This window comes from Panthera leo, chromosome B1 (assembly GCF_018350215.1).
Source record: "Panthera leo isolate Ple1 chromosome B1, P.leo_Ple1_pat1.1, whole genome shotgun sequence".
NCBI lineage: Eukaryota > Metazoa > Chordata > Mammalia > Carnivora > Felidae > Panthera > Panthera leo.
In genome coordinates, this window is record NC_056682.1 from 59,540,399 (window position 1) to 59,564,634 (window position 24,236).

General features: G+C 41.2%; 1 protein-coding gene across 1 annotated transcript in view; it reads right to left on the reverse strand.

Annotated features, from left to right (window-relative positions):
• PALLD (palladin, cytoskeletal associated protein) overlaps positions 1 to 24,236 on the reverse strand; it is a 267,481-nt gene that overhangs the window by 42,213 nt on the left and 201,032 nt on the right. The window lies entirely within an intron of this gene.

Sequence of the window (24,236 nt, forward strand, 5' to 3'; positions counted from 1 at the left end):
AGCGACACCTTCAGAGAGGGAACTAGGGGAAGGTTCGTGCGAGGCAGTGAGGATCACTTGTGGACGTAACTCCCCACGAATGGCAGCTCCAGGCCACACCCGGCCGGAGTTAGGCACCGGTTAGTAGCCTCACGTGTGCTGCCCGTTATGGATTGTGGACAAGGCGCTAGGTTAACTAAGCGTAACCGGTTATCTCAATGTCTAATTGAAGTTTTACCCAAGATGATCCAAATCAGTTTACAAATAAATCTCAGTGATGGAAATTTTAGGTCTGACTCCCAGGGGCCGTATTTCATTTGAATAGAACCAGAAATATGAAGAGAAAAATTTCCGACAGGAGTCCTCGGTCCTCTCGTTTGCCAATGTTTTGGAAGAAAATTCTATCATAATGAGAAAGTTAAAAGAAACATTTAAGTTCCTTTTGGAAGATCTAGCTTCATCCAATTTGCCTATTTTAGTGCTATCAACTGCATTTTTTTTTTAATTTTTTTTTTAACGTTTATTTATTTTTGAGACAGAGAGAGACAGAGCATGAACGGGGGAGGGTCAGAGAGAGGGAGACACAGAATCTGAAACAGGCTCCAGGCTCTGAGCTGTCAGCACAGAGCCCACGCGGGGCTTGACCTCACGGACCACGAGATCATGACCTGAGTCAAAATCAGATGCTTAACCCACTGAGCCACCAGGCGCCCCTCAACTCTGCATTTAATAAATACCACATGGTGATTTCCACTTTAATTCCTGCATTTGTTACCTACAAAGACATATGCAAAATTTACTATCACCAGAATTTTAGACTCTGAACTGCCAATTATTTATACAAACCTTAATACACACCGATATTTTGTGCCATGTCTAAAATACACAAATGACACCTATTTTTAATATGCAAGTGTTCAATAAGGAATAAATTACAATAATTATTAATAATAATAAATAATGCAGTTTTAATTCCCCAAGTACTTTCCATCGAGAAGAGATAGTCTGAATTTTAGATTTTACAAAAGAAGTTAGTAAGCAGCTAACAATTAGCTAAAATCTTTTACTCAAGCTTTCCTAGTTAGCTGAATTTTACATCCAAGACATTTTTAATTCAGTGCACCAATGGCTGTCAAAAGAAACTTCAACAGAAGGTGGCACTGTAACAACCAGATAAAGCAATCATGAATAGGTAAAGCTAACTTTGCTCTTAACTTTAAACCTTTGGAAACTAAAACACAAAACCCCCAATTTAATTGTTTAATTAATTTAATAAAATTTAATGTTATTAAACAATGAAATTATTGAATTAATTTAATTATTAATTATTTAATTTTCAAAATCAAGCTTTTAGAGATTCAGAGCAATAAAAGGAATTGAAGTTGCTGACAGTAAAAAAAAAAAAAAAAAAACCCAAAAGGATTTTAGCTCTGTTAACAAGTATCATTAGATGTAGGAACATCCTTCCCTTGTTTTCCATTCCCTTCTATAATTATCCAGTAAACTGATTACACTTAAATCCACAAAGAGAGCAAGAAATACTTTCCTGGGAACTGAAAAGTATATATTAGGTGGTTCTAGTGTGTATATGAAGTATAAGGATGATTCTATATGTTTAATCTGTGCAGAGTATCAAAGATTTCAACACCAAAGAACTTTGTGGGGTCAGTCCTGTGGAACTTAACTGGAGCGTTTTTAAAGCTGGAGCATTTTTAACTGGAGCGTTTTTAAAGCCATGACACTGCTAGGATTCACCAGATGCTGAGTTCCAGATGTCAGTGTGGTTTGGGTCCACTGTCCAGCACATGTGTTCCTGCATTCACGTATTTAGAACTGGCCCAGGAATAGAAGGCATAAAAAACCACCCAACAGCTCTAAACCCCATCATCTAGTGCTCATCTTGAATCCCTAAATCTCCTTTCTGATCTCCCTGCCTGTTCTATCACCTTCTTATTTCCTACTTATGCATCCTAGTCCTCGAATATTCATCTTCAACGTTTGGCTGAGTGCACCTGAACTGGGAGTCGTCCGCATGGCCCTCCTCAGAGGCACTGCTGCCCTACTCTGGCCAGCTGGGCTCACCACAGCCAGAGCCTCCGATGTGTTTTAAGGTATTTTAAGCTCGGCCTGGCATCAGCAAATAACTGCGTGTGGTGGCTCCAGCAGGGTTGCTACAGACAACATATCGTTCCCTATATCTAGTGTGAGGACTCCTCTGCCCCAAGATTAGGGAGTGGCTCTGGGAAGCCAGTCTTCAAAGAAGCCAGGGCAGGAAAGCCCAGACCACCACTGTATTCTAACTCTCCTGGGGTCAAGCCTACTCATTCGGCCATTAAAACAACCACCAAGTTTGTTAACCCATGTGGGCTTAAAGCTGCTGACATGCTTTTAGACAGTTCAGTTCAAGAAAGTATTAATACAGCATTTCACAAGAAATGAACAGGCATTACAGTGATTTGGCTACCGACAGATGCTGCATCAAAGAACTCTGCTAGGGTTTCTACTCCCCCATTTTGCACTGGAAGAAGAATAAAATATGCAGGAAACTGGAGAGGTGGGAAGGGAAGTAAAATAGTTATTCTGAATCAGTAAGTGTCTGACTTGATTTCTGGCAGATCATATTTTAAAGAATACTGGAGTTAAATGGATCTAAAACCTGGACTCTGAGGTGATGAAATGCACAGTTCTAAGTCATTTTCTTCATCCTCATTAAGTTACAAAGGGAATGAGAGGTTCCAGAAAAGCCTTTGGAAGTTACTTTAAAAGATATACTATAAAAAGTCATCACTTTTCTGGTTTCCCCATTTTTTTTTCTGCTTTTTTCTGAAAATGAAACTTAACTTCTTGGAAATACTGGGTAAAGGTTGAACTGTTAGGCTTAAAGAGTTCTGGGAAGCCCTACTCGCAAGGACAGCACTTTGAGCATCATATTAAAGTGTTTGGCTTTGCACAACTACTCCATCAACCAACACCTCCCCCGCCTCCAGCCTTTTTCCCCTTCCTGTACCACAACCCTCATTCAAAAAATCTAAGAAATTCTCTACTCTTACCCCTCTTGCAATTCTAAAGGCGTCAATAGTTGAGGAAATGAGAGGGCTGGGCTTTTTGTCATGCACTTGTCACACTCCATTTACAAATGAGGACACTTCAGGTAACCTGCTCAAGGTCACAGAGCAAGTAACCTGTAGAGCCAGGTTAGATCTGTGTCTGTGTCTGGCTTCTTTAACTGCACCAGGCATGTCAACATGGAAGAACCCCGACTTCCAATGTGATTTAAAAAAAACTAAAACATTCTGTGGTCATCGTTCCCTTCTAAGAACTTTCTCTCCTCATGCTTCTGTGTCACTACAGCATGAGGGCCTTAAAGATCTGAATCATCAAAGTTTTAAGTTTTACATATTCAAGAATATATTTAAGAATATTTGACCTCAAACTTGATTCTCTTTAGGGTGAAATGGTGCAAAGATGAGAAGATCTGGGCAGCTCAGAAAGGGAATATATAAATACTAACTCAGTGGATTCTCCTCCTGCATTATAGAAAATCAAGAGCCTCCTTCCCCCAATCCTAATGGTTTAGACACAGATTTAAAATTTTTTTTATATTTATTTATTTCCGAGAGAGAGAGACAGAGTGCGAGTGGTGCAGGGGCAAAGAGAGAGGGTGACACGGAATCTGAAGCAGTCTCCAGGTTCCGAGCTTGGCCAGCATAGAGCCCGACACGGGGCTTGAACTCAAGAACGGCGAGATCATGACCTGAGCCGAAGTCAGACGTTCAACCAGCTGAGCCACCCAGGCACCCCTGGACACAGATTTTAACTAGAACAGTTGTACAGACAATTGGATGGGGCCAAGATTTAGATTTGACAGGGATAAAGGGAGAAAGATGTGGAACACAGTTTACTTTCCAATTCAGTCATCTGTCTTGCCACCAGACTAAAGCAGCCTTGGAAAACGTAACCAGCCAAGCGGCAGTGTGGTACAGGAGAAAGAAGCTAGACTCGAGCTGGACGGTACTGGCTTGAAAGCCAACTCCACCCGCTACTAACTGCGGGGTCATTGCGAGGATAAAATGAGCACAGTGCCTGGTTCACAGTGTGAACTCAAGAAACGTTCCACAACAGGAGAGAGCCACCGCATGGATTCTGGTTACTGTACAAAATGGACCTTTAAAAAAATGGAGACGATGTTCGCCTTACTACAAGGGGATTTTCCTGTTTATCTCTTCCCACTGCAAGTAGTGGCTTTCTCGTACTCAGAAAGCCATAGTAGGGGTGGGAGAGGAGAGACAGCACCAATCATGTACCTGGCATTTTCATCCCCCTTTCACAAATTCCCCATAGGTCAGCGAGGTCAAATAATTTGTCTAAGGGCAGAACCTGAATGTGAAGGGTTGGTTGGTGCGAAAGCCTCGTGCTACACCATTCTCTCTAAAGTGCTCGATAAACAAACAAAAAAGGTTTATTAAAAATGTTAGTTTATTATTACTACATATCACTTTTTGAACTGCAGCCCAAGTTTAAAGTAAATGATGTGAAAGCAAACTTCTGGAGAACAACTTTTATGTAAATTGGGAATTCCCAGTATCTCTCTCCGGAGCAATGTCTGGATCGCAAGAAGTAATTTATCCCCTGCTCATGTTAATAAAGATGGAGTATTTATAATTGTCTGGAGGAACTCTTGGGATTGCGAAGCTGGAAAACATTTGTGCTTTCAGAACAAATATGCTGTTGGCTTATGCATTTTCTTTCATTTTTTATTGTGTGATACAGAAGCCATTGTATGACAAAGCGGGGCCGTAGCTGCACCCTCTGAACGGAGAGCTGTGCTGGTCCTGCTCTTTATATGCACTTTGACAGCCAGGGCTGTGACTTCCAGCATCCTCCCAACACCCAGCCGAACACCCGCATAGGGCAGACACATCACTGTCAATGACAACAACCGTTGTTAATTTCCAGTCGCAATTTCGATACCATGCTGGGTTTATCAGGTATGTTCGGTATATTCAGGCCTACAACAGGAGGGCCCCATACTGGACTGGGGAATTTTAAGAATTCTGAAATGAAAGTAGGTAAGTGAATTAGGGAATAAACTGGGTGTTCCCACAACATTCCTCCCCAGCTGGGATTAGCTCAGTATCAGATCTATGAGAGAACTCAATATATTAATTCTGGGAACTTATAAAACAGAATATAAAACTCCTACAAGGGCTTCAGTTCAGAGAGTACTGATTAAGTTCCATCTACTTTATTATATTAGTACTTCAACTGTCTTGCTCTTGTTTCTATTATTCATACTTTATGTCTTGGTATCCTATAAAAAAAGGTCCACTTGGTGAGCGTTAGTATCTAACAACTTGCTTTGGTTAGGACTAATTTATTATTGCCCTTTGGTAAAAGGTACATAAATCACAGTCTTGAGGACAATCATTTACATAATAAAAACGAGTGAATATAAGCCAAATGAGAATGTACTACATTAGGTTTTGGGGAGGTTGTTAAGTGCAAAAATAACTATGAGTTTAAACACATCCCCCCTAAGGTTGGGGGAGAGGGCAGGGATAAAAGATTTGGATTTTCTACAAAGTACCATAAACAAGAGAATGTTAAAATCAAATTAAAACTGACCACTTCTCAGGAATGTGTGTCTAACATTTATTGCAAAATGACATAGGTTTCTTTACAAAAGCCCTGCTCTTTGATCTTTAATTTATTCTGAGCCTTTTGTAAATCATCCTGACTCTCTAGATAGAGCCAGGACTCAGCACAATTAATTACATAGGAGGGTTCAGGGAAGAAGTGACCTGAGTGAAATCAGCACATGACTTCAGTCTCTTTTAGAAAGACTCGTCCTTTCCACTTAGAATAAGAACTGCATTTGGCTCTGCTACAGAAAAACAGTAGCTCTTTATGTCTTCGTATATAAAGCTGATGTCTATTTGAAGTCATTCCATGTACCATGAGAAACGGAGCAAGTGCGGACCAATCCATAATCCTCCTGGGAACGTCTCTGGAGTATCAAAGCACGGCCGTGTCCCTCATGTAGCTCAGGGAATAAGGACTAACAGGTAGGGGTGGTGTTCCTAACAGGGGCGGACACTGACCTGAGCTGTTCCTCAGAACGTGAATCCTGCAGCTGGCTTCCCAGACGCACAGGAGTCTCCTTCAGGAGGTCTGTGGAGATGCAACTCTCTATGGGGCACATAAGTAGCAGTTTGGCTTTGTGAAGGCTAAGGGATTTAGTCCAAAGCATTTACAGTCTTACCAAAAAAAAAAAAAAACAAACAAAACCCGGATTGTATCCTGACTAAATTATATACGATAAGGGACACACTCGGATGGTGTTGGCAAGTCCTAATGAATAAGCCTGATGAATCTATGGGGTGGAATGCTGGTGTCTCAGCCTTAGCCTTTTTTTTTTTTTTTTTTTTACAGGAGGAATGTGAGGTCAGGATCTAAAAAGCATCAATTCCACATCACAGTTAAATGCCTTAAATAATTTTCATTTCTGTTGCTGCATAGGCCAGTGAAAATAGCCAAAAGATAATAGCCACTGATTCTTATAAAAATTGCTAATATAGTGGACATAACAGAAATTAACATGGACTGTTGACAACTGAAAATGTTTGGTATTCTTTTTTTTTTTAAGTTTATTTATTTTGAGAGAGAGAGAGAGAGAGCACGTGCGTGCACAAGAGGGAGAGGAACAGAGAGAGAGGGAGAGAGAGAATCCTGAGCAGGCTCCACACTGTCCGCACAGAGCCCTGCGTGGGGCTTGAACTCATGAATGGTGAAATCATGACCTGATCTAAAATCAAGAGGCGGATGCTTAACTGACTGAGCCACCCAGGTGCCCCAGTATTAATTCTTAACATAGGCAAAGTGTACTTTTGAAGAGAAATCTGGTTTCCAACCTTTTCTGTCAATACCTGGGGCAGAGTTTGTGATCTCATTTCTAAAGGAAACACCAAAAAACAAACAAACAAACAAACAAACAAACAAAAACAAACATAAAACCCATTCCCTGTGAGGCGGATGTTGAGGAACTATTCAGGTCTTGAGCATTACATTTCTCTGAGCTTTTAAATAATTGGGGGGAAAATGATGGACAGATACCTAGCTTTCGGTCTTATAATGAGATGAAGAATTCATATCATATTTTAAGGTTTCGTATGGTGAATATGAATGTTTGCTCAAATTTCCACGTTGTCATTGACAGCCTACTGTGTCATCCATTTTAGGTTATGTTTGCTGATTTGAATATATCTAAAACAGTGGTGTGCATTCTGTACTGGTAAGACTGCATTATTACTAAGGGCAAAGTGTCATATCTCTCAAAAGAAATAACCATTATCTACTCACCAAATGGCTTTAATCCACTCAGAGAACAAAAGAACAATTCTCTCACTTGTCTGCCCCTTCCAAACATTTTATCTTCAACATCTCACTGTGCTCACATGTAAGATCAATAAATATTGGCAGAATTTAAATAGAACCCTCAGATTTTGCTAATGTACAAGACTAGCTGTTCCATCAGGCTATGTGGCACTCAGGACACCCGGATGTGCTGCTCTAAGGGAGTACAGATACCCTGCAGATAAAGCCACTCTCCCACAGGCTATTTACAGGTAAGAACACAGAGTCAACCGAAGAGAGAAATGTTCAAAATGGGAAATTATAGGGGGCCTGGGTGGCTGAGTTGGTTCAGTGTCTGACTCTTGATTTCAGCTCGGGTCATGCTCTCATGGTTCATGAGATCGAGCCCCACATCGGCCTCCATGCTAACGGCAGGGACCCTGCTTGGGATTCTCTCTCCCTGGCTCTCTGCCCTTCTCCCACTCTCTCTCACTCTCTCAAAATAAGTAAATAAACTTAAAAAAATAAAATGGGAACTTACAACATAGTATTTGTAAGGTCCTAATAAACTTTCGGATTTTACGATCCTTACTCTTCAGTCCAGTAACATTTAAACATTATAAAGAAACTGATTTTAAAGGAACTCATAAACAGCTACCCAAGCCCAAGTGTGGTGTTTATTCGTATATATACATTCATCCTATGCATATGCTGTTTTCATGTCCAATGAAACAGCTTTTGAAAAATGAATATGTTATTTCCTGGTAAGCAGAAATAGATTTGAAAGCATTGGAGAGGCAAACTAAAATCCTTCCACAAATGACTCTTATAAAAGGAAGGATGCTTACTTTTTAATTTTTTTTTAACGTTTATTTATTATTGAGAGACAGAGAGACACAGAGGGTGAGCAGGGGAGAGGGAGACACAGAATCTGAAGTAGGCTCCAGGCTCTGAGCTGTCAGCACAGAGCCCGACGCCGGGCTTGAACTTACAAACTGCGAGATCATGACCTGAGCCGAAGCCGGTCGCTTAACCAACCGAGCCACCCAGGTGCCCCCGGAAGGATACTTTTATGCAGTAAACAATCATCACCTAATTAGTGAACATTAACTGCATTTGTTTCTTAATACAGATAAGTTCTGTCCATAAGAAAAATAGCTTTAGGGTTTTGTGTGTCTCAAAACAGCTCCCATGGGAATTGGGTTGGCTATGGTTCTGCTAGAATGTTCTCCCTTAAAGAAATGTGAACTATTTCAGTGGCTCAGGAACCACTCACCGTTCCATTAATAAACCCTTCTCTTTCCACTGCAAAACTTATCCTTTTGGCTTGATTTTGTAAACCTGAAAATCAAGGTATTTCGTTCACCATAAAGATACAGTTATGCTGTGCTCTGGACCTATAATCTGTCAGTGCTGGTGCTTCCTCCGTCCTTCCTCCACAGCACCTGACAATGCATAGCGATCACCCCCTCCTTCTCAAAGCTTTTCTGCTGCCATCACTACCACCAGCTTCCTTGTCCTCTTGCCTTTGATACTGTGCCTTTTCCTCCCAGGTTCTTCCCTGGCTCTCTAACTATGGGTGCTCCCCCAACATCAGAACTTTCCGATCATTCCCTAATCTATCTCTGACCCAGACCCTAGTCCTGAATTCCACTTCTGTTGCCCAGTTCATGTGACAGAAACTTAGCATGCCTAAGACAGAGTGCCCCCCCTTCTCTAATGTCTCCCCCTAAATAACATGATAATTCGAAGATTCCCACAATTTGGCTCCAAACAGCCCTAACTTCTTATCCCTAACTCCTGTTCTATCGCCACATTTTCATTCTTCCAAATTAGTCTCATTGTCCCCCAAACTCACCTTGGGTTTTCCTTCTTGGTCTTTTCTCTTTTGGAAGGCTCACACCCCACCAATTTCTCTCCATCCACTGAGGCTGTCTTCATCCTTTCGTGCCCATTTCAACATCTATCTTTCCTTGAAGTCCTCCCCGATAATATCTAGCAACTCTTTCTCCCTCCTCCAAGCTGTGCCTACCCTCAAGGCCGGTAGGGCACTGTCGAGGTTCGGCAGTGACGCTCTCACACACCCACGGGCCAGATCTTCTAGAGCCAGGTTTGTGTGTTCTGTGCTTTCGTTTGCTCGTCAATGTCCCTACCTGTGAGATCAGCAGGTGTCCTTTTATGTGGCATATGGGAAAGGTGAAATAATCAGAGCTCTCATAATAAGACAGTACTTATACTCTGGTTTTTCAGTATCCATAATATGAAACTCCCATCCCCCAGGGGGGAGTGTTTGTGAAGCTGGCAGCGTAGTTCCCAATTTGGCATCTGTGAGGCACTCCATCATGTTCCAGGCAGCGGAAGCCTGTACCAGTGCCCATTTTCCATTTTATTTGGTTTTCAATCAGAAACGCCTCAAGTTTATGTTTACCTTGAGGAAAAGAGTCTCAGGGATATTTTCAGGACTCGGTGAGAACTTTAGTCATCTCTAGGCATTTCTTTTCTTTAGAAGGGTGCATTCTGCCCATTGCTGCAGTGTTCTTTTTCAAAGCATGGATTGTATCCTGTGATAACAAAGTTGGCCCCCGTACGGAAAGAGGAAATGGTTCCCTGCGTGTCCGTCGTGAGGCAGGTCATAAAGCCCTAATCCAGTGCTACAAACAAAGCTGCGAGGGATGACTGTGCTGGGTCTGGAATCAGAAGCACTGATGTCTGCCCACAACTTGATGTTGATATCTGGACCCGTTTTTCAAGTATTGTGGAAGCACCGCCGGGAGTTCCTAACGGCTGATACTAAGTTAAAGAATGTGGAGGTGGAGGTCATGCTTTATTTCTGGAAGGAGAATGGGGCCAGTGGTTGGCGACATGGCAGTAAGCATTCATAAAAGCAAGTAATGACTCACTAGTTGGTGAACTGGATGAGTTCCCTCTTCAAATGGGTTTCCTGAAACTCCAAGAAGAGTGGACATCTGTTGTCCTTATCTGCCATTCTTCCTTTCATCTGGTAAAAGTAGTTCATCCCTTCCTTTACAGATCTGCTTCTACTCTATTCCTCGTGGGTCTGCCTGTCATAATCCCCCAAGCCTTGGTCACAGGGCGAGCATATGACCCAGGACTAGCCAATCATTGTTGGCTTCAGCAAATCATTCAAGGATAAATATATGACCCAGGTCAGGCCAGGCCAGTCAGGATTTTTCATACTGAAGATGAAAGGGAAATGTGTCTCTGTCCTTGGACAGCTAACCCAAAGGACAGAATCCCTCGGAGCTGCTGGCCGCCATGGGAGAGCCAATATATAAAAAGAAGCCAAGTGGAGAGAAGACAAGAGAGGTAAAACCGGGATGCTATTTTAGCACCTGGATGTAGATAACTCTCAGATCAGTTTTATCTCTGAATCCCACGTACACGATAACTGCTCTCTTCCACCATTTTTTTTTTTTTTTTTTTTTTTTTTTGCTTAAGTTAATTCAAATGTTCCCTGACCCTTTGAAGGAAGTAGCCTTGGAGACCAACCAGCCTAATTTCCTTCATTTACCGATATGGAAATGGAAATGTAGAGATTAACTACACAAAGTTATCAGCTGGTCAGTGCCAAAGGCCTGACAAGAATATCTTGCTGGTAAGAATCATCTTAAACACTACTAGCACTATCTGAAGTTGATGAATCAGTGAACAATGAATGCGTATATTGCTCATAAAATGGTGAAAGAAACCATTGGAAGTTGTAAGAACAAATGGCTAATAGTGTTCCGCTCATCTTTGCATTTGATAGTCTCCGCCATTAGTAGTTTGAGTGTTTTTAGCCTCGTGCATAGAAACGATATAATGTTTGCAATATATACAATTCTTAAGACATAGAAACATATTAACTCTTAAAACATAAAATTGCAGAAGCTTATGTTTGAAAGCAGGTCACATCATAAAAGACGACACAGTGCTACTGTCCGAATAACTCAACACCCTGGAAGCATGAGAACATCTATTCCATGTATCTGAAGTCACCAGGGGAGGCCTCATCCAAATATTTAATCAATCATGATGATGATTACTACCACTACTGATAATAGCTCTTATTGAGCACTTACTACGTACCAAACACCGTTTTAAGAACTTAATCTATATTAACGATATTTAATCTTTATAAAAACCTAGAGGTAAGGCCTCTTTTATTATCTCCGTTTTACAGACGAGGAAACGGAGGCACAAAGATACAAGTAAGTTGCTCCAAGTTACGCAGCTGGACGGTAGTGCCGACGGGCTTAAACTGAGGAAGCCTGGCTCAGGACTATACGTGGTGGTATCTCTGGTCAAGGCAGCAGGACTTACCCATAGTTCCATGTGCACTACGATCCCTTCAGCCGCAGGGGACCTTTCTAATGTGGGTTCCACCCAAGACCGGTTCTGTCAGTCTTACCCCTTTGTTTCTTCATTACTGGAATATAAACATTGCAACCGAGCCCCAAACAGCCACGTATAGAGACAACTTGGCTACGTCCTGAAGATACTCCATATGGACAGTTTTAGGCACGTAATGCCTCATGTCTCACACGCTGTGCTTTACAGACTTTTATTTCTTGCAGACGCTGCCACTGGGCTACTCAGCGCTTTCCCTGGCAGAGGTGAGATTGTGCCACAAATTATTTGTGTGGCCTTAACTGAGACAGGTCTCAGTTTTTTCTTGTCTGTGAAAAAGCAAGCTGGACGACTGTTAAGTAGTCCCTTAACATAGGTTTTAAAGTTCCTCCAAGCTATAAAATCCACAATCTAGTCTTTCAAGATTGGACACGTGAATATTAATTTGTTTCATACTCCATTTTTTGAGAGGCTACGTTACTGAATATGCGGGAATTAAAAAAAAATAGTATCTTTCACATATTGATGAACAACACTAATTTATAAAGAGGACTTTCTAGATTTCTATGTTGGCCGATCATGGGGTGCATGGGTGGCTCAGTCACTTGAACGTCTGACTTCAGCTCAGGTCATGATCTCACAGTTCATGAGTTCGAGCCCCACATCTGGCTCACTGCTGCCAGCGCAGAGCCCGCTTCAGGTCCTCTGTCCCACTCTCTCTCTGCCCCTCCCCTGCTTGCCCTGCTCTCTCTCAAAAGCAATGAATAGACATTAAAAAAAAAAATTAAAAAACATATGCCTATCACTGAAGAAGTGAACCACATTTCTGAATAGATCATAAGCTGCCAATAACATTTTGTACATATTTCAGTCTTGCAAAGGTAAAGAAATGAGTGGAAGGCACGGTTGGACCTGAGTCCTCAAAGAGTAATTTGTTTTCATTTAAAGGTTGGCCATTGCTGGTTTATTTTTTTAATCTTTTTAAAGTTTATTTATTTATTTTGAGAGAGGGCAACAGAGCAAGAACACATAGGAGGGGCAGAGAGAGACTCCAAAGCAGGCTCTGCACTGTCACAGAGCCCAACGCAGGGCTTGAACTCACAAACCGCGGTATCATGACCTGAGCCGAAATCCAGAGTCGGATGCTTAACTGACTGAGCCACCCAGTACTCCTGACCATTGCCAGATTAAATGTTAACGGCCAAGTTATATAAGCCAAGGGTTCCACAGTGTGACTATAATCATTGCCTGATCACCAGGCTCCAGTTCCAACCTCTTATCCAAAGAGGAAAAAGGTTCTTGAAAAAAACTCAAAAATGCATTTTGGCAAGCTCAAGAGATGTAGCTTAGCAGCATGCACTAAGAGACTTGTGACCACGGAAAAGAATTGCAAATTTTAAATGGCTCTGACCTCTCTTAGCTTATAACCAACTGACCTTGACATTCCTTAGAGGCCAAAGGAGGAGACACAGTAATGACAGTGCTGACTGACCTTCCCCCTCAGGAGGCAGATCCAGTCCTTCCAGCAGTAAATGAAGCTTATCAAAATGTGTCTTGGGAAGAACTGTAATAAATGAGGTTCCCTCCCTGAGAAATGACTAAAACCACGAAAATAATTCTTAGATAAAACAGCCCAATTACTTAATGTAATTACTCTTAAGAAAAAACGAGACAGATTTACCATAGCTACATGAGGTTTCAGCATGGTTATATACAACTGTGTATAGTCAAGAGGCATTTACCTGGCATTTGATTAAATGGAGTTTTCTACAATATGATACTTATGACCTCTCAATACAATTAAAACCCTGCAACATCTTGCAATGCCTTTTGAAAGAATAAAACTTCATAGTATATACAGCTATAGTACTGAGCTTGTCTTATTGTACTTTCTTAATCTTTTCCAAAACATGTAAATAATAAAGTTTATTGCACACTATACTGGGTTTTATGATTAGATTATAAGATTTTACAAATTAGGTGGCCCTTCATTTAGGGAAGTAGTATAGACACCTGGATGAGACTATTCTTTTTAAAATTTAAAACAAACAATGGAAAAAAGCTACTGGGGTATAAATATCTGTAAGATGAGGGGCACCGGGATTGCTCAGTTGGTTAAGCATCCGACTTCAGCTCAGGTCGTGAGCTCACCGTTTGGCTCATGAGTTCGAGCCCTACAACAGGCTCTCTCCCGTCAGTATAAAGCCCACTTCGGATCCTCTGTCCCCCGCCTCTCTCTGTCCTTCCCTTTCTCGCGTGCTCTCTCTCAAAAATAAACAAACATTTAAAACATAAATAATAAATAAATAAAGATCTGTAAGACGATACAAACAGGAGATTCACAGAATGACAGATGGAAGGAACCCGGATCTTGTCAATATCACGCAGGAGGCCACTGACGGAGCTTCGAGTAGTAACTAGGTTTTTGCTTTCAGCTACTCATGTGAAGACACCAAGGTACAGACTTCTTTCACTAACAGGCTTGCACTAACAATTAAACCAGAAAGCCACTTCTAACAAGAATACAGATAAACAGTCCAAAAACCAAAGGAAAGATATGTTATCAATCAGTCAGGCTCCAACAAGGGAACTGTGTTCTTCCCAGAAGAGTAAGGACTGAGCCCTTGCTTAGGAATCACGCACAGCTGTTTGGCTAACAGTGTTATGTCCTAGTAACACAGTCACAACATTCGTGTGTGTGTGTGTGCGCGCACGTTTATTCCTAACCTGACCTTTCAAATACGATCTTCTATCTTGATCGTGGCCACCAGTAAACAGAAGCATATCTGTAATCTCAGAAGCACAGGAGGAGTTCATACGAGGGAACCAAAATTAATATGAATTTTTGTTGTTAATGCCTTCTAGATCAGACAGGATTAATGTAATAAGTATAGAAACATGAGTTATGAATTTGCGAGTGATTTTTTTTTCTGGCCGTGGACATATTTCCTGGTCTCTAAAATATATGAGTAAATTAAAGATCCACAGAATTCATAAAAATGTGAAAATAAGCCAGAGGACACTAGTCGTTTATGGTGTATGTTAAACACACACACACACCCCTCTCAAGAGCATTATGCTCTTTAAAAAGTATTACTTTGTAGCATCAGTAGGACATTAGGCCATTGAAGGAGTGACACTCCATCCTTCACCCTGTTTCCACTTTGCGGGGCGGGGGGGAGGGTACTTCCATAAGAAGAGAACCCTTTCCAGTGCATGGGAGGTGCATCTGGGCATGCTCAGATCAGCCCTTCCTTCCTCTTCCCCTTTGGACCTGCTGCTTGCAGGGAGAGTGTGTTCTCCTCCCTCTTGGGAAGCGGGGCCTGCCCCAGTGAATGTATAATGCTGCCTGTGAATCTGTGAATGGGCAGCTATGCCTGCTTAACTGCAGGGGGAAGTATTAGCTCACTTGGCCCATATCTCCTTTCTCCTCTAGTTCTCCCCAGTACAAGTCTGAGGCTTGGATCCCTCTCCTTCTGTCTCCTCAGGTTATCCCTCCAATGGTCCCAAACTTGAAAACGAAAAAGGGATAGCACCCTCCCTACCACCACCGCCTCAAATAGAAATCATTCATGCACTTCAGTGGTCCGAAAGAACCTTCGATATATGGGCTCCCTTGCTACTTAGTGTATTTTCAAACCATTAGTCATTATTTCTCCAGCCCCAGCTCTGCTCAAGGACGGAGAAGGTGTGGTGGCCTCTGATGGGCTCAGTACAACAAAATAGGAGCATTAAATAGATGCATTCCCCCTTGGAAGGCGATTTGATGGCAGGACGCCACTCCTCATCTAAGGGATATGGAAGAGCCCTCTACATCGTGCTTTCCCTGAGGAATTCTGGCAATCACAAATTTATCCATAACCTTTCGTTTCCAGTGAAGTTTTAGTACCCCACCTTCTCCTGGAGACAGCAAGTTTGTCTTTATAACCCCTTTCCAGTCAGCGGATCTAATTATGTAGTTGAAATTTACTCTTACAAAGGCCGGTAACATTTTTAGTTTCTTACCCATAATAAAATACTGCCATCAAGTTTTGATTGGGAAACTGGTTGGAAAAACAAGGCATCAACATAATCTTTTTGACCAACAGAATTTAACTTGTTTGGCTTAGAGAACTAAAGCACAAGGATAATGATAGTTCCTGAAAATCAGCAGGGTAGTCAGAACGAAACTTTTTCCTTTTAAAAGTAGATTTGTAATTATAATGAATAGCTGCAGACATTTCTGTACACTGTTCCCTTTCATCTCTTTTGGAATTAAATTCTTTATATTAAAGTGCACATGATAAAATGCAAAAATATATCCTGCTTGATTTCCATACGCAAAAAAAAAAGAACCCTGACCCCAACTCACACCTTATATGAAAGTAACCGATACGTATCTTCTAGCTAAATTATGAACCTAAAGTATAGAATTTCAAGAAGAAAACATAGGAAAATCTTTGTGACCATCAGTAAGGCAAAGATTTCTCAGGTAAGACACCAAATGTGTGATCTACAAAAGAAAAACATCTGCTAAACTGGACTTCATTAAAAGTAAAAACTCATGCCCTTCAAAATTCAAAAGATACAAAAAGGACGCTACAAAAAGGTTCCACCTGTTTCCCTCCCCAGCATCAACTAAATACTGTTAACCATTTCCTGGTTGTCTTCTAAGCCAGGTCCTACACAAAAAACACAGATACACACTACATGGTAGTTCTATTGCATCTTTATAATAAGATATTTTTCAACACAAAACTTTCATATTCCGTACACTTACTAGATTATTCAGTTAGTCCCATATCTTGACAACATTCGCTGCTCATGCACATAGTTGAGACCAAATTCTTTGGAAGTACTTAGTTTTGAAGTTTACTTAAGCAAATGAGGAAAAGGAACAGATAAAAAATTTTAATTTGTTTGCCTCTGTTAAAACAAACATAAAAATCTTTCCTAAATTATCAGTCTCTCTGTGTATTCTTTAGGCCATACTTCATATTTTAGCTATGTCAGCTGTTATATCCTGGGGGAGAGATGTTGTCATCTGGGGCCTGGCCCTAAAATATTATTTGAAGTACACAGAAACCAGTTTTTTCAGTGGCTTCCATTTCTTTGGGTACTGGTGTTTTTCAATAATGAAATTCTCTTTTAAAGAAAAAAGAGAATCTCTTGAGTCACTTTGATAATTAGAGGAAGTATTTGCCTAAGGCTGAACTAAAAACATTTTTCACACCACACAGCCCAATTCACTTCCTAAATGACTCATGTAATACTCAAATGAGCAAGAAAAGGACTCCCACGTCGCTCTAATTCATTATCCTGTTTTATTTCTTCACAGCATTTACCACAGAATTATTACATTTCTGTGTCTCTTTTTATACTTTCTGCCTGAACACCTAGCCCTCCGGTCCACCCTTACTCTAGCCCTGGGAGGTCAGTGCCTTGGGGGTGGGGTGGGGGGGAGACCTTTTCTGTCCATTTGTACACAACTGTGGTTCAGGATGTGAAGTAGGTCCTGACACACAGTAGGTACTCAACAGATACCTCTCTGCTAAGTGAACTCCATTTCTACCACCGGGATCGGCTCTTATTCCTGTCATATGGTTTGTAAAATTCATCTCCAGCTGTGAAAAGATGGAGATGACCATTTAGAATACTGAACGCTGTTTCTGCTACACTGATTTAGAGTATGTACGCAATTTATATCCTCTAGACCTGTGCTGTCCAAACGCGGTAGCCACTAGCCACATGTGGCTATTGAACACTTGAAATGTGGCTAGTCTGAACTGAGATGATCGATACGTGTAAAAAACACACCAAATTTTGAAGATTTAGTTCAAGAAAGGGTGCAAAAAATGATCTCATTAGTATATTACTTACATGTTGAAAAGACATTTGTAATTTATGGGGTTAAATAAAAGGTATTATTAAAATTAACTTCACTTATTTTTTTCTTTTTTTTTTAATTTTTTTTTTAACGTTTATTTTATTTTTGGGACAGAGACAGAGCATGAACGGGGGAGGGTCAGAGAGAGAGAGGGAGACACAGAATCGGAAGCAGGCTCCAGGCTCTGAGCCATCAGCCTAGAGCCCGACGCGGGGCTCGAACTCACGGACCGTGAGATCGTGACCTGAGCTGAAGTCAGAGGCTTAACCAACTGAGCCACCCAGGCACCCCTTTTTTTCTTTTTAATATGACTATGAAAGAATTAAAACTGCATTTGTGGCCTGTATTTGTAGTTCATATTATATTTCTCTTACACAGCACTCCCCACAGGCCTGGTTCTAAAAGTCCCCTCACTTCTTCTCACAAGAAGATTCTGGACAGGAATCATACTGCAGGGCTTTAGAATCATGGGGGAGCGGTGATGGATGTGTCCATGGTGGTGGTGAAAAGCTGTTTTCCAAATTCTTATTCATTTTCTAACATATTTACTGATTTCTCAGCAAGTGATATCAGAAATTTTTCTAAGATTGTGTTTCTCAAACTGTCCCACTCTGCTGAGACATTCACACAGGTAGGCCTGTTTGGGGCACCCTTGGTGCTACTCATCACGATAGATGAGGGCACTCTACCATCTCGGACAGCATTCTCCTTGGCAGTAAGAGGAGTCTCCAGCTCCACAGAGAGCCATATCCTGTGAACACGCACACTGTAAGGCCGTGGTTATGTGGGACAGTCAGCCCTGCCAGCCGCAGTGAGCGTGGGTATCGACCAGCCACGGGGAAGATCGGTGAGATGCAAGGCGGAGAGAGCAGGCTTTGGGATGGAGATGAATCTGAATTTTCTCTCATATGAAATACAACCTAAGCCTTGGATCATCTGATGAAGCAAAAGCAAACATCATATAACACATCAACAAGACAGGGAATGACCAAATTACAAAGCTGATATTTAAATAAGGCTGCAAATTTTACTTTTTTCCTCTGGTTTATAAAAATGTTTAAATAAAAGTCTCAATGCCAAAGTACAAAAGTCACAGCCTACTGTCTTAAAATGCACAGACTATGCATTCTAGTTAGAGAAAGTTTAGTGGATGGGAGAGAATCTAGATTGAAAATGGCCAGACAGGAGACAGAACATGGCTCTCTAACATGTATGATCTTACTTCTGAAAGACTACAGTCACCAGCTCTTGCCTCCTTAAATTCCATTCTGAAAAACTGAGTCATTTCAACCATGGGATCATCATTAATTATCTATCTTTTCACCCCCCAAAACAGCATCTCACAGAAAACCTGCCAAGTTAAAGAGAGACTGCAAAAGATACTTTCTTCATCCTCAAAGGAGAAGATAAAAATGTAACTAAAAGTATTATTTATCCTTAATCAAACTATATACAAACAGGATGCCTGGAAAAAAACATCATATAGTACACTGGTGAGTATATAATTAAAAAAAAAAAAAAGCCTTCTTCTGGTGTTACTTACGGAGCTTGGCTAAATATAGTTAGCAGCCCTCATGCTTCGTAGCACATTTTCCCCTGGAATTCAGCTAATATAAATAAAACAAACGGAGGGAACCTGGCCCCCCTCCATACACATTACATCATTCTTCCTTATTAGGAAAACTTCTTCAAACCTGCCATTTTGCTCTAAACAATCAGTGTTGAATTCTCAATGAGCAACTCTAGATAGACAGCTGCCCTACCAGCAGAGGGCTGTTATATGCCAGGAGAAATGTGGGTGACACATAGGCTCATTTTCACAATGGTATTTTAATTCTCTAAACAACAGCACCATTATGGAAAACATTAAAAAGGTGCATATAATGCTCCTTGAAGAAGATACCTTTAAGAAAGCATATTAATATTAATATTAAATGTTAATATTTAACATTCCTCAAATTTTTGCTTTCTATTTTTTTGATATATATATATGTTGTGGTGAACAGACAGAGAAGTCAGAAATTGTTAGATTCTTGATTTATCACAATTGCAATATTGGCTGTAACCAAAGATTTTTCTATCTGATTCATCTTACGGTAAAGATGTGGAAGTTAAGAAGCCAAGAAATACCTCTCTTTCGCTCTCCTCAAACAGTCCTCAGTGTGATGTTTACTGTGTTACACAACTTTGGATGATCTTTTTTTGCTCTGAGGCATTACCATATTAACATCATAATCTAGCCACCACAGCAAAAACGAATGAGGGAGATTCTATCAAACTAAAAAGCTTCTGTAGCAAAGGAAACTGCCAATAAAATGAAAGGCTGGCAACCTAGGTAATAAGAGAAAAGATTTACAAATCATATATCTGATTAAGGGGCTAATATCCAAAATAAAGGAGGCACTCATGCAACTCAATTCCAAAAAATACACAGACTCCAGTTAAGAAATGACAGAGGAACTAAATAGGCATTTTCCCAAAGAAGATATCCAAATTGCCAACAGGCAATGAAAAGATGCTCAACCTGACCAATCATGAGGGAAAGGCAAATCAAAACCACAAAGAGACATCACCTCACACCTGTTGGAATGGCTATCGTCAAAAATGCAAGAGATAACAAACACGGCAAAGAGGTAGAGAAAAATGAGCCCTGGCGCACTCTTGGTAGGAACGTAAACTGGCGTAGCCAAACAATGCAATGGAAAACAGTATGGAGCTTCCTCAAAAAATTAAAAATAGAATTATCATATGATCCAGCAATTTCACTTCTGGGCATTTATCTCACACAAATAAACCGCTATCTCAAACAAACACCCTCATGTTCACTGCAGCATAACTGACAACAGCCAGGACATGGGAACAACCTAAGTGTCCATCAGTGGATGAATGGGTAAAGAAAATATAGTTAGTTATATGTATTATGGACGACAGAATATTATTGAGCCACAAAAAAAGGAAAGGCTGTTATTTGTGACAACACGGATGGACCTCGTGGGCATTGTGCCAGGTGAGATAAGCCCGACAGAAAAGACAAAAACTGTATGATTTCATTTACATGTGGAATCTAAAAAAACTGAACTTGTGCAAACAGAGAGCAGATGGGTGGTTGCTAAAGGAGGGAGTGGGGGATGGGTAAAGGAGGTCAAAATGTGCAAACTTTCAGTTATCAGTAAATTCTAAGGATATCATGTACAGCACAGGGACTATAGTGAACAGTACTGTATTGCGTATTTGAAAGGCACTAAGAGAGTAGATCTTAAAAGTTGTCAGCACAAGAAAAGAAGATGTAAGTTTTTGAGGTGATGGATGTTAACTAAACTTAGTGTGGGGACTATTTTGCAGGAGTATATAGGTCAATTCATTATGTTGTATACCTTCAACTAACACACTGTTCTATGTCAATTATATCTCAATAAAACTGAAAAGGAACTGAATTTTGATGTGTTACATAATAAACTTGTTTGCAAAAACAGAAACCATGTCAACTGATCTAGACTTCTTGGTATGAAAGGTAAGATTGATGAAGATGGGTAAAGTAAATACCAATCAAAGCAAACCCTTCCCTGAAACAATTACCTTTCCATGAATATAAATAGGATTATTCATCAGTGTGCTGATTCTAGCTGGTATTTGACCTTTCTTTCATCTTGATATAAGGACTATTTTTATGAGAAATGAGAGAGAGTAGGAAAAAAAAAAGGTTTAAATCTAAAGTCCACAATGGTGCCCGGGTGCTGACAAAGCTAATATGATACTGTAAAATAATTAATTTATAAATGAACAACCCTGAGATGCAATGGATCGTGAGAGTAACGTGCTAATGTGAACACGAGGCCTTCTTTTATAGCCTTCAGCAGGTAGTAAATAACAAACCTCTCAGTTACTGTTCATTTTCACTTTGGTTCACTAACAAAATCAGATTTACCACAAGATCACGAAAATGTGGGAGGTAAGGAAAGGCTTCCAGAGAAGGGTGTAGAGAGAGAAGGAAGGCCAGCCTGGAAAATGAGGGAGGACGGTTCGAATACTTCCGAGTTTATACTTCTAAATCTAGCCTCCTCCAGAACTTTTTTCTTTTAAGTTTTATTTTTTCAAAGGAAAGAAAAACAAGTTCACCTGAGTCTTCTGTGCTCAGTAAAACCGAAACTGGACTGTGGACGGTCCTCGTTGTCTCCATAAAGTACTCAGCACTGGCAAATTGGGAAACCAATTCCATTTAAGAACTCAAAGAGCTTTCTAGTCTAACAGGTGCTACCATCTCCTGGGAGTTTTATCTACACACTTCTTACTGACTTTGGAATTAAAGGTAATGGTGTACTTCTCAGGAGTGTAGACGCCTGAGTTAAATCACCTGTGTTTAAATTAGTGGCTGAGTGTCCTTGATCACTTAATCTTTCTGAGCCTATTTCGTCATCCCTAAATGGGGATTGTAATAGTCCTTCCCTCTGAGGCTGTGAAGATGAAATTCCTTATTACATATGAAGTGTTTAGAGCAAAGCTTGACCCAACCTTCAATAACTGTTCGTAATTAATATTCAGGATGACCCTGTAATTTAGGGTCCAAATGTGGACCCTGGACTCTCAGCCAACAGGCAAATTGAGAGTCCTGGGAAAAATGGAACTTGTAGTCCTCCCACTAATATTATATAATGTCAAGGTCACATAATGTAGACATAAACTAATGTATAAATTTAACATAATCTGTGCATCAGCAGGCACTAGAGAGTAAGAGATTAGATGGGTTAAGAATGCCTTTATAAAATGAAATCGCTAATAGCAACTTAAAGCATTTATCTGAAAAGAGACCTAACAGTAATATGTTAGTCCATTTTACTGAATTGAGAACATTCCTTTTCAACATTATATCCCAAATATATTGTAAGGTTGAGTTTAAATCATTTCAGCCATGTTTTCATTCTTCCACACAGCCCCTTTGCCACAGACATCAGGGGATCTGGGAGCTGGGGAAGAGGAGCAACATTAAGTAAAAAGGGCAACAGTATCATCGTATTTACCACGGATCCAGTCTATGCTCAGTACAGACGGACCCAACTGCAGCTCCACAAGTAAGTGAACTGTTTCCCTCCTGACCTAGGGAACTGTCCCCCGGTACACTGTCATTGCAGAAACAGAGAAAACACATCTGTTAAATATGAGCTTTAGTGGAAAAAATTCAGCTGGCATTCTCTTTTCCTCTCTGTCGTCTTGTTTTAATAGCACTCTTATGTAAGTTCTTTACTATATATAGTTGAGAGTGGGGAGCTGTGATTTGACCTATTCAGAGGCAGTCCGACTTGGGCCATTTCCTTCCACCTCGTGCCCAAAGGCAGCTGTTCTTGAGGTCCAGCGGGAGCGGCCAGGATGCAGAAACCCGTGTTGCTTTAGACCCTGACACTGTCGTGTTGCGGTCTCTCCTTGGAGCTTCGGCCGCCCCACCTATACAACTGGCACCATGCCTATTTCTGACCTAACTCACTGGGGTTGCCTGTGGAACCTCGAGAGGACATCTGGGAAACATTTTTTTGGCCTAGTCAAAACGCGTATTTTTTCCCCTGTATGTCCATCCAAGATTTATGCAAGAGCTAGAATTCTAACTTTTCAGTCTAAGGGTCCTGGACCATCCTACCAACCTGCCCAAGCAAGATAACAGTTGGTTTATTTATGGTCTGTTTCCTCTACCGGGCTGCAATCTCCCTGAGGGCAGGGTCCCCATCTATTATATTCCCCAGTGTATTTTCTAAAACTTGGCACACAGTCCATGAATGAATCCAAGAATCAATGGACAGGAAGAGGAGGTGATCTCTAACATTTACTGAATACTTAATAAACGCCAGGCACTGTCCTCTTTTATATGTATGCTTCCTCTCTCTCTCTCTCTCATATGCATGTGTTTTCTCTCTAGTTCCCGCTAGCTGTATGATCTCAGACTACTTAATCTTTCTGTACCTCAGTTTTCTCATCCACGGGATGGCATAATAGGACCTATGTAAGAAGGCTAGTGCGAAGATAAAGTGAGACCAGCACTTGGCACAGAGGTGAGCTCTGTTGGCTGTTGTTAGAACCCTCTCTTCCTCCTGAGTAAATGGTACCATCACTGAGCCAGTTTCACAAGTCAGAACCCCAGGAGTCAGCCCTGTCTCTCACCTACCATAGCTAAATTTTTTTTTTTTTTTTTTAACATTTATTCGTTTTTGAGAGACAGAGAGACAGAGCAAGAGTGGGGGAGGGGCAGAGACAGAGAGACAGACGCACGGAATCCGAAGCAGGCTCCGGGCTCTGAGCTGTCAGCACAGAGCCTGACGTGGGCTGGAACCCACAGACTGTGAGATCATGACCCGAGCTGACTGAACCATCCAGGTGCCCCTCACCTACCATATCTACATCACCACCAAGTCCTGCATTTCTCTCTCCTGACGTCTCCCCTGCAGGGTTCTCATCACGCAGCCCAGAGATTTCTTTTCCAGTTGCACATCTAGTCCTGTGACTCTCTCACTTACCGGGACCCCAGCAGCTCTGCTTGCTCTTGGGATAAATTTTGAATTCTCTAAACGGGCCACCGGGCCTGCTCGCCTGGCTCTAGCCTCTTGTCACTGCCCCCATTCTCAGAGTTTCAGCCTTACCCTTCAAGGTGCCAATCCTCCTGCCTTAATGGCTGTCCCGTCCCCCATTCACCCTTTGGACGTCAGTT